Source organism: Mirounga angustirostris, unplaced genomic scaffold (genome assembly GCF_029215605.1).
Source record: "Mirounga angustirostris isolate CCGP_5_RB_7025 unplaced genomic scaffold, mMirAng1.0.hap1 SCAF_11, whole genome shotgun sequence".
NCBI lineage: Eukaryota > Metazoa > Chordata > Mammalia > Carnivora > Phocidae > Mirounga > Mirounga angustirostris.
Window position 1 is genome coordinate 40,665,661 of NW_026991719.1, and position 16,708 is coordinate 40,682,368.

Below are 16,708 nucleotides of genomic sequence, written 5' to 3' on the forward strand. Positions count from 1 at the left end.
CAACAACTTAAATCAATAGTGGCCGACAATGAGTTTTATACAGGAGGGTCCACTTACAGAACTTTAGAGTTGAAAGGGGCCCTGAAAAGCTTAGTTTGTATTTCATCACAGCCAAGGCACCTCCCCGTCGTCCTCTCGGGCACTTATCCCGGCCGAGGCTCCTCCCGGCAGCCGCGCGCCCAGCAGGAGCTCGAAGGAACCCACCTGGAGCACGACGCCGCGGCTGCGGGAGCACCAAGGGGGCGGAGCCTCGACGCGCGCGGCGGTGGCGAAGGCGCCCAGCCCGCCAGAAGAGCGCGCGGCGGGCGGACGGCGGGGAGCCAGTCGGGTAGGGCGAGCGCGGCCGGCGGTTGGGGTGGGGGGGTGACTGGGGGGGGGGCTGGAAGGAAGGGGAAGAGGCGGAGCGTGGGAGCGCACAGTGTCAGGAATACAATAGTGCTCCGCGCCGCTTCAGCCGCCGCCGCTGCCGCCGCCGCCGCCCAACCGCCTGCCCAACGCTGAGGCCTGACGGGCCAGGCGGGCGAGGGCCGAGGGCGGGAGCGGAGGTGCAGGGGGCGGCCCGGGCGGATCAGGCGGCGGGGCGGGGGGCGGGGGTGGGGAGGAGATTAGGGGGCAGGTGCGAGGGAGGGGAGAGAAGAAAGCGAGCGGTTAAGGGGGCGGTTACCACCCCTACCGGACTCGCCCGGCACATTGCCGGGCCGAGTGTGGAGCCGGGAAGGAAGGAGCCGCGACCTAGCTGCGCAAAGGTAGGCGCCGCTGAAGCTGGACGCGGCGCGAGCGGCGCGGGGGGCGTCGCGCCGGGTGGGCAGCGGCAGTGGCGGCCTCGGGGAGTGGAAACGGGCGCCGCGGAGCGCAACGTCCCGGCCCAGCCTCGCAGCGTTCGGGGGCGCCCCGGCCCCACATCGCGGTCGCTCCGGCGTCCCCAGCGTCTTCGGGCCGAGAGCGTGTGTGGGCTGAGGTAAAGTGCCCGCTGGCCCCTCGGTCGGCCCGGGCAGTGCCCGGTGGCCGACGCGGGGGGGCGGGGGCGGACGCCTGAGCTCCGGCTCGGCTGCAGCTCCGCTCGGGCAGGAATTGAGCGCCATAACTGTTGCGGCCGTTCCCTCCGGTGCCCCCTCCCGGCGCCCCCTCCCTCTCTGGGCTCTGCCTGGTCTCGGGGCTCCCGGGGTCAGACCCGCGGCGGGGGGACCTGCTCTGCGGGCCGCCCGGGGCCGGATGCTCCAGGGAGCGAGGGCGCGCCCCTGGCTGTTTCGATGTTGGGGGGCGTGAAGAACCGAGTGCTTGGGGAGAGGCGGGCCGGGCGGCTCAGGGAGTGGCGAGGCCCCGGGTGAGCCCCAGGTACCCCCGAAGCAGGAGCGCGAGCGCCCCGCGGGCTGGCGAACTTTCCCTCCTCCTCCCGTCATTGTTCGGCCGCTGCCAGTCCCGGGCCGCCGCGGCCGCCGAGCGCCTGGCGGTCCGGGGGGTGGGAAAAGCAGGAGGGCTTTGCGAATCTTACGGGAAAAATTTCCCACCGCTGGGCACGGCAAAGTTAACTTTTCTCCAGCGATCGAGTTGGTTTTATTCCCTCGGCCGTGGGGCGATCGATTTAAAAAAAGAGAGAGCGAGCCTCCTTCCAATCTTTTTCTCTCGCTTTTCAGAGCCACTGCTTTGGTGAAGTCTGGCTTTAAATTGCACAGGGCAACCTGCGTTTATTATTTGTGAGGAGGCAAAGGGGGGGGCGCGGGATCTCGAGTGAGTGACCATAATGGTGGTATGTGAAGGCATGTTTAAAAGTTGGTATCATTGTGTAGCCCTGGGACATATGTAGTTCCCAGGCATTTGGCAAGAAACTTGTTTGGCCGCTTCTCTGACTTTCTGAGTTGCTAGGAAATCCATGGCCTCGGATGTGCGCAAGGTTTTTTGATGTGAGAACCGTTTATCTGTGAAGCTGAGGATGGGATCCCCGCCCCCCCCCAACGCCGTCTGATTGTATAAGAAATCAAAACCGTGTTGATGGTGATTTCAGTGGCCTGGAGGGAAAGGCGACCTCATTCCCGGTATTCAGTCTGATAAAGATAACTGTCTGCTTCTCTCTAAACTCTGAAAGTAATGGAAAATAATTTAGGTAAAGACGGGTTGCACAACATCTTGGCTCAGTTTAAGCAACCCAGAATCCACTTTCCCAGAGTAGTTCTCTTAAATACCTTCCCTGAAGGCACTTCTTGCCAGCCTGGGGGTGGGGGTGAGGGTGAGAAAGGAGTCGGTCTGAACAAAGCATTGTGTTTTATTTAATTTAATATTTTCATAACATCTGTAAACAATGGGAATGTGGATCCCTGCCGCTGTGCCCTTTGAATACGAAGTTTTCATGCTTTTATAGCATCATGTGATTACTCTCTGGATAAGTGAAACTAGATTTTTTCTTTTTCGTTTAGCCGAGGAGTATTGTACCTCCATAACATATCATTTTCTTTTGCATTTAAAGTGAGCTCTGAGCTGAAATACTTGAATTGTAAAAGGTAATACCTCTCCTCAAGGGGTGAAGGGATTACATGAGATCTCTGGGACGTGCGTCTCAGTATTAGCTACCATCATTGCCACCTTTTCTTTAACTGTGGTCTTCTCTACAGTTTTGTTTGCTAGAGACGAGTTCCTAACCCAGTATCTTTGCCTTAAAACAGTTCCTTGGATTTTTCATCCAGTCAGTTCTGGAATACCCAGGGATGCAGGTCTGGTTCTAGAACCCAAACATTGTCTCCTACCTTTCTGAGTCCTGTTGCCGTGCTTTGGCAGTATGGTAAGTGCCTTCTCACTTTTAGTAGCCTGTGAATCTTGGTCACAGATAGGAGAAAGTGGAAAAGGGCTTTCCACCCCTTTCTGAAGGGTTTGTGATCAACTGGGAGCCAGGAGTGACTCAGAAAGCAGCCTTGGGGGTGCCCGTGACCCACCTTCTGGCCTGTAGATGAAGTTCCCAGAAGCAGGACACGTGATGATGCAGGGCTCTCATCATAGTTGAGACAGATGGGTTAGTGAAAGTAAAAATAAAGAACAAAGGATGTTAGGCTGGTAGGTTGGGTATGATCCTCTCCTTTGATAATGCTTGTCTTTTCCCTCCCTTGTGTTCCATCAACCATAACAATCCACTTCTCCCCTAAGCTACACAAATCTATTTCTTCTTTTTGCCCACTACTTTGAGGTCTGACTGGAACTAGGCAACTATTTGGGGGAAGGTAAGGGGAGGCAGGAGGCCCTGGGTGTTTGTGAAGACATGACATTACAGAGGGCTCTTACAAGCCTTGATCAGGGATAGAGAGGTTGAATATTATCATAGGACATAATGCACCTACTTCCTCATGAAGGTTACGCAAAGCAGGAGCTGAGGAAGGTAGAGCTCATATGCTGGCTTACATTTTTAAAAAAATCTCTTACACGGAATAACTTATATACATCACCTTATAGGTGAGGAATGGGTGTTGGGTGACACCCATCTGGCACTCTCCTGAACTGGCTTATATGGGGACACTTCAGTGGTTTAGCAGTTTCTCCCTGTTCAGTTACAGTGGCTGGGAAAGCTGAAGCAGTCTGGTTTGCGGGGAGAATCTAGGGTGAATGGGTAAAAATGATGAGCAAATAAAAAGGTGCTAGCAAATGGTCATTAAAGACCAAGTAACTACTGCTTTGAGTTTTCTGTTTTCTGAAATATTTGTGAGTCCCCCATGGTTATTTTTGCCTCCTCCCTGTAGGTCTCTCCATAGACAATAGCAGCAAAGTTCTTACCATCAGAACTGCCTCTGTGCTTCTCTTGGGTGATAGAAAGAAGGGTCCTGGGGAGAATTTGCCTAACGCCATAGCTAAGTTTGGGCAAAGTAACTGAAAAGGCAGTCAACTGAAGAAAGTAGGTAGGGGGCCTGGTGTGGGGAAATGGTACTGGTGTTTTTGACTGATAGGAGATCCCCATGCATTGATTAATACTCTTTAAGCAGTAAATAAGTTTTTTTTAAGATTTTATTTATTTATTTATTTATTTGACAGCGAGAGAGACACGGCGAGAGAGGGAACACAAGCAGGGGGAGTGGGAGAGGGAGAAGCAGGCTTCCCGCTGAGCAGGGAGCCCAGTGCTGCGGGGCTTGATCCCAGGACCCTGGGATCACAACCTGAGCCAAAAGCAGATGCCCAACGACTGAGCCACCCAGGCGCCCCTAAGCAGTAAATAATTTAATCTCTGTCACAACCCAGAGGCCATAGCTGAGCCCTACTACCCAGGTAGCTCCTTGTCCCTTGATACTGGCTGATAGGCAAGGAAATCCGAGCCTGGAATGTGCTTTTTGAAATAGCTGACAAGAGAATATGGTACCAGCATGGCCAGTACACCAGACCTTGTGGTTGTAATCTCCTGGGAAAGTTCTTCTTCTTCCTTTTTAGATTTTAAAAAACTTATTTTGATTATAATTTAAAAAGTTGCAAGAATAGTGCAAGGAACTTCTGTATTCCCTTTACCCAAGGTCACTAATTATCAATAGTTTGCTCCCACTTGCTTTATCATTGGCTCTTTCTGTTTCTTTTTCTGAGCCATTTGAAAGTAACCATTGAGAGATTAGCACTTGTCAAGGGCATCCTGTCCTGAAGGGTGGCTCAGATGTATCCATGGGGTATAGCAGAACTTTGGTGGTGATGCAGGGCCCCAGAGGTAAAGTGACGTCTACCTGTAGCTGTAAAGCACATATGTGTAATTCACATGGAATCTCTGGTGCTAGATATGGAAGTCATTAACCGTTGTAAAAGTGGTTGAGATAAACTCCCCTTTTGTCATCACTCATGTCAGGTTTGTTCCCAACTATGCCAAACTTCAGCATTGTTATGAAAATCCACTCCACCACTCCCCAACTTTGCAGCTGTAGTGTATTCTCCAACATTTTCATTTAATTCATTCAGCAGACATCTGTGGAGTGCCTCCTATTTGCTAGGGGTATAAGAGGTGAAAGATAACTCATCCCATTAAGAGTTCAACATCCAATGTAAAGGAAGAAAGAAATCTAACACAGTCAGAGGGAAGAGCATTCTGTTGAAGGAGTTTACACGAGGTGCTTAGAACACCGGACTGGTTAAGGATCTGAAGAATAGATACCTGGGAGTTGAATGTGAAGATCCATTTTCTCTGAGACTTGCTGCTCTTAGATAACAAGGCTCATGAGTTAGGGGAGCCTTTGGTGTCGTATACCCAGCACAAGCAATGGGGTCGGGCCAACTTGGATTCTACCACTTGATCTGGGCCGGTACTTGACTTCTCTATGCCTCAGTTTCTTCATCTGCCTAATTTGACATCTCCGAGGTAATAATTAATTGAGATAATAATTGCTCTGTAAACATTAATTTTATCTCCCCCCTCCCCAAATGCAGTATGTGAGGAAATAGCATGAGCAGTATTAGGTATTAAGGTGGGATCCAAGGGGGTGTTTCTGTTTTCCCTACAAATAAATGTATAGTTGCTAATTGTACTGAGAGCTATGATGGAGATCCCTATAAGGGATCATAACAACAACGGCTATGATGTGTTAACCATTTCCTGTGTACTGAGTACTGTGCTAAGTATTTAACATAGAATATCTCTCTGAGATGTAAGGCAAAGGTAACTTGCCTATGGTCACACAGCAAGTAAGAGGTAGAATGCTTTTATAAGGGAAACTAGCAAGGTGCCCTGGACCCTGAATAATGAGCAGGAATAAGCGAGGTAAAAGAAGGGATTGCCAGGCAGAGGGAATACCAGGTGTTGTGAGGACTCTGAGGTGGAAGAGAGATGTGGAAGGGATCCACAGAGGTTTGGCTAGGACCTGGGGAAAGAGAGATGAGATAGGCAGGGGGAGATTGACGAGATAGGCAGGGGGAGATTGACGAGATAGGCAGGGGGAGATTGACAGGGCCTTATGGGATCTCATTAAGGAGCTTGTGCTTTATTCCAAGGGCGGTGGGAGGCTGCTGGAAGGTGTTTTTCACCTTAAACCATCCGGGGGGGGGGTGGGGGCGTGGCCTGTGTAATCCGGAAAAGCATCTAGTGAGGCCTAAACAAAAGTAGCTTAAAGTAATTTCCCCTTCAGTGTCCCACTTTGTGATCCAGTGGAGGCAATGTTTCTGGCCCAGATGTGTAGATCTTAAAGTTTCTACTGCCCACCATTAACACAGCTAAAAAGAGTTGCTGTGTTGCTGGAAGAAGCTGGTCCTGCAGAATGCTTCTAGATGGTTTAATTAGGCTTATATATTTGATGCTTTTTAGGCTGCATTAAGGGAGCTCTTTCAGTTTTCACTGAGCCCTGTCAAATGGGGAGAAAAAGTAAAATTGGGAGAACTAATTCCTGGAAACCTGAGTTGTTGTTCAGTGTTAGAAATGGAACTGTTGAGTATAAGACTTCGGTTTAAATATATCATGATAAGGATGCTTCAGTGACTAAATGGAAATTTTTAATGTTTTTTGTTTTTTTGGTATGTGCCATCTGTGATGGCAGACAGCACATTTGTGAGAATCTGGGAAGACTTAGGCATTTTTTCAGTACTTACATATTTATTTATTCTCATCCAGGTACTGCAGGTTTTTCTGTTTGAAACTATTTCTTATGTGCAGAATCAACTGCACAGGAAGAAAACCAGTGTTCTTGTCCCCTTTCCATATGTACCAGACCACAGACATATTTACTTTGAAGTAAATGTGTCAATTAACTTCTTTTTTTTTTTTTTTTGGCAGGGAGGGTTGTTAGCTGGTGGTTGGATGATCTAGGATGGCCTTGTTCGCCTAACTGGTGGCTGTCAGGCCGGGTCGTCTAGGAGGCCCTGAGCGAGGATGGCTCATCTCCACTCCCAAGTGGTCTCTCCTTCAGCTGGCTGCTCTGGATCTGTTCACATGGTCGTCTCAAAGGCACAAAGAGCAGCAGGCGAGAGCAAGCACTTCTCAAGTGTCTGCTCGTGCCACATTTGGTATTGTCCCATCAGCCAAAGTAGGGAAGTGCTTCTTGGCCAAGCCCAGAGTCATTGTGGGAGAGAACAATCTAAAGGTACAAATACAAGGAGGTGTTTTTTAACTGGGGATCATTACTGCAGTAATGCATAATAATTACTAATGAATATAACCTCTTTTCCTTTGATAAATCTTATTAAACACTCATTTCTAAATGTAGTGTATTCTTTTTTTTTTTTTTTTTTTTTTTTTTTGAGAGAGAAAGCTGGGGAGGAGAGGGGCAGAGGGAGAGGGAAAGAGAATTTTAAGCAGGCTTCACACCCAGTGTGGAGCCCAACGTGGGGCTCAGTCTCACGACCCTGAGATCATGACCTGAGCTGAAGTCAAGAGTTAGATGCTTAACCGACTGAGCCACCCAGGCACCCCTAAATGTAGTGTATTCTTGAAACTAAGTAATATGATTGTGCCATCTTCTCTTCTACTAAGTGTGGAGCTGAGTGATAGTTTTTCTAGAAGGAAACCAAAGATCCCGGGACCCTGGGATCATGACCTGAGCCTACGGCAGACGCTTAACTGACTGCCACCCAAGGCATCCTTATAAATAAAATCCTTAAAAAAAAGATGAGTCCCTGGGTTTCCTCAACCTCCTGTTCAACTGTTCCTGCAACTGGACCCTAGGAAGCATGTGTGGGAGACTGAGGAGAAGGCTCACTTTGTACATCTTAGAGATGTACATTCCTCCAGAAATTGCCTAGTGATAGAATCTCAGCTTCGTTTCTTTCCTCCTAGGATAAAAATTAATGTGCTCTGGATATAGGTCCCCTTGCAAGTGGCTTGACTGCTCACTGATCTTGTGTGGCTGTTATTGAAAGAGTCTTTGGGGTGGGGCACCTGGGTGGCTCAGTTGGTTAAGGGTTTGCCTTCGGCTCAGGTCATGATCCTGGGGTCTTGGGATCGAGCCCCGCATCGGGCTCCCTGATCAGTGGGGAGACTGCTTCTCCCTCTCCCACTCCCCCTGCTGGTGTTCTCTCTCTCGCTCTCAAATAAATAAGTAAAATTTAAAATTTATCTGAATTTTATTTAAAAATAAAATTTATTTGAGAGCGAGAGAGAGAACAGAAACAGGGGGAGCTGTAGGCAGAGGGAGAAGCAGGCTCCCTGCTGAACAAGGAGCCCGATGCAGGACTCAATCCCAGGACCCTGGGATCATGACCTGAGCCTAAGGCAGACGCTTAACTGACTGCCACCCAAGGCATCCTTATAAATAAAATCTTTAAAAAAAAAAATGAGTCCCTGGGTTTCCTCAACCTCCTGTTCAAGCTTTACCCCCCCCAAACCTTAGGGTACTAGGCTGTACTGCGCTTTGTAGTCAAGCAAAAAGATGGTTAATTGGAAATCCATCACTACTTGGAAGATGGGAGAAACATCTGCAGCTTTTCTTCACAACCTTTATGTGATTTATAGTTTTTACCTGAGAAGAAATCCTTATTTGGGCATTATAATAAAGACAAAGGATTCTCTGTAGGTGTATTTTACTTGGTCAAGATTTTAAAGTCTCCCTGTGGTTGCAGTGAAGAATCCAGTATTGTGCTGTGAAGTGAGTGGTCAGTGATCAGCAATTTGGGGCATGAGCCTTTGACCTTTGCTTGTGAAGTTTTCAGAAGTGACACCTTTCACATAAACTGAAATAGGCTTTGCAACCAGCTCTGGCCTGAAATATATTCCATGAAAATGCAGCTGGACCCTAGGAAGCATGTGTGGGAAACTGAGGAGAAGGCTCACTTTGTACATCTTAGAGATGTACATTCCTCCAGAAATTGCCTGGTGATAGAATCTCAGCTTCCTTTCTTTCCTCCTAGGATAAAAATTAAAAATGGAAAATCCCTGACATTTTAAAAGTCAGTGACTTGAAAATAGCCTTCAAAATTATAAATGTATATATCATTTGACCCAGCAAACACTTCCAGGAATTTATTCAACAAATATTTTCATATTACTTAGAGTATTATTTATAATAGCAAAAGATTGGTTAATATTCTAAGTATCAGTCAAGGCTTGGTTGTACAGTAGAATATTACACTGATATTGCATGATTTCTAAGATGTACAAAATGAAGAAAAACAAACAGAACAGTGTGTATTGTATGCTACCATTTGTGACAGCTACTGGGGGCAATAATGTGTACTGTATAATATATATATTTTGGCTTACATAGACATAAAATATTTCTAGAAGGATGTTCAAGACACTGATAGCTTTAGGGCATATATAGCCAGGGTAGAGAGTTGGAGGAAGATTTTTTACTGTATAAACTTTTATGTACACCTTTAAAATTTTTTTTTTTGGTTGTCAAATGATCCTTCATTGAAACATTTTCCTTTGTAGTTCTTAATTAGGTGGGCATTCCACTGCACCACTGTTGATGTCATCTATGATGTCATGAGGGTGGCGGCCATCAACACTGCAGCCCACAGATTGGGCAGTCCCCAGGATCTCTTTTTTTTTTTTTTTTTTTAAAGATTTTATTTATTTATCTGACAGAGAGAGAGACAGGAGAGAGGGAACACAAATAGGGGGAGTAGGAGAGGGAGAAGCAGGCTTCCCGCTGAGCGGGGAGCCTGATGCGGGGCTCGATCCCAGGACCTTGGGATCATGACCTGAGCCGAAGGCAGCCGCTTAACCGACTGAGCCACCCAGGCGCCCCTCTCCCCCCAGGATCTCTTTAATGGTTCCAGAGAGTTCTCTAGCTAAACATCGGTGCTGCATCTGTTGGGCAGTGTTGACAATCTCATCAAAAGTGATATTTCCACTGTGCTTAATGTTTTTCTGCTTCTTTCTGTCTCTTGGTGGTTCCTTGAGGGCTTTGATAATCAGGGCAGAGACAGAAGATACCACTTCAATCTGGGCCTGTCTGTTCTGAATGGTCAGTTTCACTGTCATCCTCAGACCCTTCTAATCACCGGTTGCCTTGGCGATGTCATTACCAACCATTTTTGGAGACAGACCCGGGTGGGGGGGGCGGGCTGATCTTTGGGGCCAGGGCAGACATGGCACCAACTTCCCTACCAGTTCTCCTTAGGTCTAAGACTTTGATCTCATTGGGGTCAAACATAGGCGGTATGGTGGAGACAGCTGGTGTTAGATGAATCCGGATTCGGGAGGACGGAAGACAGTTGCACCTTTACCTCCTCAGAGCCAAAAGTCACAAGTACCTTTTGAATTTTAAGCCATGTGAATATATTACCCTATTTTAAAAATCAAATACATTTATTTAAAAAGCGATGGTATATGGTGATGGTGATGTGAACTTCATGGACTCCCACCCAAGTTGATCTGGTCAGAGCTATTCCTGTTAAAAAATATATATATCCAGTCAGTTTTGTTTCCTAGAAATGCCTCAGAATAGTGTACTTCTGAATTTTTAGCTAAAGTCTTGCCTTTTCCAGAATGTCATATGAGTGGAATCATACAATATTTAGCCTTTTTGGGTCTGGCTTCTTTTACTTGATTCATCCATGTTATGTGAATTAATAGTATGTTCCCTTTATCACTGGAAAGTATTCCAATTTATGGATGTACCACAGTTTGTACATTTACCTGTTGAAGGACAACTTGGCTGCTTCCAGTTTCTTGATGATTATGAATAAAGCTGCAGTAAACATTAGCATACAGATTTTTTTGTGAAACATAAGCTTTCAGTTCATTTGGGTAAGTAACCAGGAGTGGGATTGCTGAGTTTTTATAAGAAACTGCCAAACTGGGTGCCTGGGTGGCTCAGTTGGTTAAGTGACTGCCTTCAGCTCAGGTCATGATCCTGGACTCCCTGGATCGAGTCCCACATCGGGCTCCCTGCTCGGTGGGGAGTCTGCTTCTCCCTCTGACCCTCCCCCCTCTCGTGTGCTTTCTCTCTCTCATTCTCTCTCAAATAAATAAATAAAATCTTAAAAAAATATATATTAAAAAAAAAAAAAAGAAACTGCCAAACTGTCTTCCAAAGTGGCTCTACTGTTTTGCATTCCCACCAGCCATGAATATGAGGTGTGTGTCAAGTTTCATTTTCCTGCATGTGGATGTCCAGGAGTTCCAGAACCATTTGTTGAAAAGACTATCCTTTCTCCATTATTATTGCTTTTGCACCTGTGTCAAAAATGTGGCTGTGCATGTGTGGGTCTATTTCTGGGCTCTCTTTTCTGTTGCATTGATCTGTGTGTCCGTCATTGTGCTATTACCACACTGTCTTGATTACTATAGCTTTATAGTAAGTTTTGAAATTAGGTAATATGAGTACTCTTACTTTTTTCTTTACCAGAATTATAGTGGTAAGAGAGGACATTCTTAACTTGTTCCAGTCTCTCACCATTAAGTATGATGTTAGCTGTAGAGTTGTTTTTTTTTTTAAGATTTTATTTATTTGAGAGAGCGAGAGAGAGAGAGCACAAGCAGGGGAGGGGCACAGAGAGAGGGAGAAGCAGATTCCTGGCCAAGCAGGGATTCCGACATGGGGCTCAGTCCCAGAACCCTGAGATCCATGACCTGAGCTGAAGGCAGACGTTTAACCAACTGAGCCACCCAGGCACCCCTAGCTCTAAGTTTTTAAAATATACATACCCTGTTGTGCTGAAAAGAGTTACCATAGCAGTCCTGACGGTGCTTACTATCTTTAGAAGGCCTTCTTGTAAGATTGGCCCTTGGCTGGTGTCTTGAAAATTGGCTTTTCAAACATTTTGAAAATAACATATTATATTCAACCTTCATTCATTCCTTTTCCAGTGTTATTCATTTCTTTATGCTAATCCAAGCTCCGACTTTAATCATAACCTTTCTGCCTGAAAAATTTTTCCTCAACATTTCTTTTGTGCCAGGTCTGCTGACAGTAAATTCTTTGCTTTTGTTGGATAAAGTCTTTTTTTTTCTTCACTTCCGAAGGACATTTTCATGGGATATGGAATTCTGAGTTGACAGTTTTTTTCCTCTTCAACATATTATTCCACTGTTGCCTTGTTTGCATGGTTTCTGATAAGTCTGCTATAATTTTTATCCTTGTTTCTCTGTAGTTAATGTCTTTTTTCCTCTGACTGCCTTCGAGCTCTTTGTCTTTGCCTAGATGTGGCTTTTTTATTTTGTCATATTTATCCTGCTTGGTGTTCTTCTGAGCTTCTTGTATCTGTGGATTGTTGTCTGTCACTAATTTTGGAGAGTTCTCAGTCATTATTTTTTCTTTTTTAAAGATTTTATTTATTTATTTGACAGAAAGAGACAGAGAGGGAACACAAGCAGGAGGGCTGGGAGAGGGAGAAGCAGGCTTTCCGCTGAACAGGAGCCCGATGCGGGGCTCCATCCCAGGACCCTGGGATCATGACCTGAGCCGAAGGCAGACGCTTAACGACCGAGCCACCCAGGCGCCCCTCAGTCATTATTTTTTCAAATGATTCTTGTATTCCATTCTCTTTTTTTTATTCCCTTGGAATTCCAATTACAAGTACGTTACACCTTTTGATATTTTCCCATAGTTCTTGTATGCTGTGTTCTATTTTTTCACTCTTTTGTCCCTTTTTGTTTTAATTTTTATTGATCTGACCAATAAACTCAATTGTTACGCTCACTGATTCTTTCCTTGGCTGTGTCAAGTCTACTGTTGAGCATGTTGTTTTTTTGTCTTTTTTTTTTTTTTTTAGCATGTTGGTTTTTTTTTTTTTTTACTGTTCTTTTTTTAAGTTCTAGCATTTCCATTTGATTATTTCTTACACTTTCTATCTTTCTGCTGAAATTATTCATCTGGTCTTGCATGTTGTCTATCTTTTCCATTAGAGTCTTTAATATATTAATCATAATTCTTCTAAATTTCATTTCTGATAATCCCAACATCTTTGTCATACTGAGTCTAAATCTGATGATTGCCTTGTCACTTGGAATATTTTCTTGCCTTTCATTATGCCACATAATAAAAAGCTGAACATGGCTGAAAAGCTGTTGAAACTGAACATGGGCAAGAGATACTGAGTTAAATATTTGATATATTTGGAAAAGAACACAGGTGTCCTTCTGCTAGGCCTTTAGTGTGGGGATTTGAGTTAATCTAGTCAGGAGTTGGCTTGTGTTTGATGTTTGTTATTGGTAGGGCACCAGAGATTTCTGATTCCTCTAGTGATACCTTCTTTTTGACTCCTGCTTGGCTTTGGGTTTTTCCTTTGTGCTGTTTCCCAAGAGCTGTCTGTTACAGCCCTCCCAGTTGTATTCCACTTTACTAACTACATAGCTGGTTTGCCAAGTGGTAGATGGTGGAGGAGGAGGGAGTTCCCTGATGATTTGACTTGGACTTAGGCAGCTTTTGGAACCTGGGTCTAGAGTATGTCCTTTACAAGAATTCCTGCCCCTCCTCCAGGGGTGAAGCTTCTTTTCCTTTTTCCTGTCTTCCTTTTCCCCAGCTGCAGTGAGTACCCACCAGCATCCTTAAGCCAAGGGTTTTAAGTCCTTCCCCCTGCAGATTAAGGCCATTGTTCTGTGCTGGAGATAAAGGAAAAGTGTCTGGGTAGATTTCAGTGGGCGTTGTTTTCCTCAGCCAACCAGCACCAGGATGAGCTTTCTCTGGGATTTTCCCTGATTCTTTCCATAAGAGGTGGTGGGATTCCTGTAGGAAACACTTGTCAGAGGATGGGAATTCCTCCACCCCATGTGGAGCCTAGGAGCTTCATATTCTCATGACATCCCATACTCTGGTCTCCAGTAAGTAATTCTAGTTTGATCTTCCTACCAACTTACATGCTGGGATCCTATGTTTACCTGCAGGCATCTGTCTCTTCAGATATCTGGATGGTGGTTTTGCCCTGTATTCAGTTTTTGATAGGTCCAAGAAGAGTCATTGGTTTTTCAATTTGTCTAGTAGCTTCTTTTTTGTAAGGGTGAGAATGATGGCTTTCCAGTCCTTTACATTAATCAGCTGAAACCTGCTCCTGAAATAAGTTTTAATCTACATAAATGTCTGATGCAATGCATGTCCCCTAGAAACTCAGTACAGATTAGTTTTTCCTTTTTTTTTGTCTCACCTCCTTGAATTTTATGGTTTTATGGCTAGGGAGCCAGGAATAATTGATTCTGGTTTGGGTTCTGCCTAGGTTTTAAAAACCTCTGCACTGCTGGCATTATGTTGTTATATGTTTTTCTTGCTGTCTTCCAGAATTCTATGTATGCCTTTGTAATTATTGAGAACATTGTTAGCACTCAGTCATAATTTGCCTCATTCAGAATTAGAGTGTGATTTAGTGTTTCTACAGTATAAGTTTTGTGAGTGACCATGTGTTTGTCATTTTTATTCCCCACATTTCCAGGTGCAATTCAGTTCAGCAAATATTTAAGTGCCCACTGTGCTATGACGCACTAGGTGTTGAGTAGAATACAAGCATGACCTGGTAAGTGGAGTAACTGAGAGGTTCTCAAAGGCAATGGAGACCCTTTGGATGTAAAGATACTGCAACTTGGGAAATAGCTCCATTTCGATGTAGAAGGATTAAAAAAAGTTTTTTAGGGCGCCTGGGTGGCTCAGTTGGTTAAGCGACTGCCTTCGGCTCAGGTCATGATCCCGGAGTCCCGGGATCGAGTCCCGCATCGGGCTCCCTGCTCGGCGGGGAGTCTGCTTCTCCCTCTGACCCTCCCCCCTCTCATGTGCTTGCTCTCTCTCATTCTCTCTCTCTCAAATAAATAAATAAAATTAAAAAAATATATATTTAAAAAAAGTTTTTTAATTCTGTTTTTAGTTATATTAGAGATATACTAGAGATGCATTCTAGGAAAAATTGTAAAGTTGTAGAAAGAGCCATGGTTGTCCATGACATCCTTATAACATCCTCATTTCATCACATTCTCCTTCCCAGGGTTAATTTTTATTACTTATTTGTTTTACTATGCAAATTGCATACTATGCAAATATCATGCCATCTAATAATTTACTGAAATATATGTATTTTTAAGGGACTAAGCACACAAATTCTGTTAACTTTTAAGGAATGTTTGCTTAAAGGGATAACTCACCATTCAGTTTGGATGTGTGGCCTGATTTTTTTTTTTTTGCTTCACATTATAGTCAACTCTTAATTTTTAAATCTGAAAACTATTGTTAATGACAGGTAGAACCATAAAAAGTCATATAGTAAAATTGACTTTTGGTGGGTATGCATAGTCATGTGGATTTAGATACACGTATAGATCAATGTAACTACCATCATAATCAAGGTGCAAAGTAGTCCCATCACCCAAACAAAATCCTTTGTGTTACCTCTTCAGTCACACTTTTCCCACCCCCAACCCTTGACAGCCACTGATCTGCGCTCCGTTACTAGTTTTATCACTTTGAGGATGTCACATAAATGGAGTCAAACTGAATGTAATCTTTTGAGTCTTGCTTTTTTTCACTCAGCATAATGCTTTTGAGATTCATCCAAGTTGTGTATATCAATAGTTTGTTCCCTTTTTATTGTTGAGTAGTATTCCATTTTAGAAATGTACCACATTTGGGTCGCTACTAGTTTTTGGTAATTATAAGTAGAGCTGCTATAAGAATTCACGTGCAAGTGTTTATGTGCACATACAGTTGCAGTTTTCTAGGGCAAATAACCTGAGAGTGAGATGGCTTAGAATTATACTAACACATGGTAAAACCTTGTTAGCTAGAGTTTGAATGCTAGAATGGATAGAATAGTAGAGACCCAAGTTGTTTGACTCCTGCTTTTGCTTCTTAGTTATGCAACCTTAAGTGAATTTAACTTCTTTGTGGCCCAGTTTCCTCTTTTGTAAAATGAAGGGTTATTTTTTTTTTAAGATTTCATTTATTTATTTCAGAGAGAGAGCACGAGCGTAAGCATGAGTGAGGGGAGGGGCAGAGGGAGAAGCAGACACCCTGCTGAGCAGGGAGCCCAATGTGGAGCTCAATCCCAGAACCCTGGGATCATGACCTAAGCCGAAGGCAGATGCCCAGCCAACTGAGCCACCCACGTGCCCCTAAAATGAAGTTAATAATAATAACCAGTGAGATTGTTGTGTGGAATTAATGGCATATTAAGGATAAAATGCTGATCAGTGTCTGGCATACCAAATATTATTATTATTTCATGCTTAACTGAACCTTGTCAGAAACACCCGTCTTTAATTAAAATAGGGAAATTAAGTAATCCATAAGTGTGATGTGTTTAGTAGGCAAGCCTTCAAAGCATGCTGTCTCTAGGGGAAATTTTAAAACTTACCCTCAGTGGTGAAAAAGTTTATGAACATAGGTGTATGGGAGTCCTATGTAACATCCAAAGGTTGTCTGATGCCCAATTTTGATGGTTTTACTTGCCCTCTCAACGTTAAAGAATCATGTTCACTAAAAATTTAGTGCATTGCTATACTTAATAAAGAAGCTGCAAAACTACCTCAGAATCAACTAACATTCATTTAGTGCTTGCTATGTACCAATCTCTAGGATAGGCATTCAAGTGTATAAACCTGAGTACCTCCCCACAAAATAAGTAATTTGGATAATTACTAATTATTTTTATGCTTTTTTTAAAGGTAACTGTTGAGGACGCTGATAAGGCATGATTTCTTAGAGCCCCCATTATGTGAACCATCTATGATATCTCCAATCCTGTCTTGAAACTCATCTTTTTACAGGAAACCTCCCTAGTTTTGAGGAGCACATAGAGGAGATAGCAAAACAGCATGCCTACTCAAATCTCTCCCCAGAACACTATGTCATTAGAAAATGCAACAGAGGCCCCTTTCTTGCATAACTGTTATATACTATGGTCTGGCTCA

The 16,708-nt window shown here is 44.4% G+C and overlaps 1 protein-coding gene and 1 pseudogene across 13 annotated transcripts in view; one reads left to right on the top strand and one right to left on the bottom strand.

The window, feature by feature from the left end:
* Nucleotides 1–297: 297 nt before the first annotated feature.
* The window catches only part of JADE3 (jade family PHD finger 3), a 133,514-nt gene continuing 117,103 nt past the window's right edge, over nucleotides 298–16,708 (top strand). For 5 of the 13 annotated variants that reach the window (XM_064573976.1, XM_064573977.1, XM_064573978.1 and 2 more), the window contains exons 1-2: nucleotides 610–746; nucleotides 2,658–2,773. The gene's annotated coding sequence lies outside the window, so the exon portion shown is untranslated. Of the gene's footprint in view, nucleotides 329–609; nucleotides 747–2,657; nucleotides 2,774–6,528; nucleotides 7,017–14,244; nucleotides 14,326–16,708 lie in introns of those variants that run through there. The other 8 variants (XM_064573971.1, XM_064573975.1, XM_064573972.1 and 5 more) reach the window with 6 other exon arrangements.
* The window catches only part of LOC123843745 (large ribosomal subunit protein uL11-like), a 29,836-nt pseudogene continuing 22,723 nt past the window's right edge, over nucleotides 9,596–16,708 (bottom strand).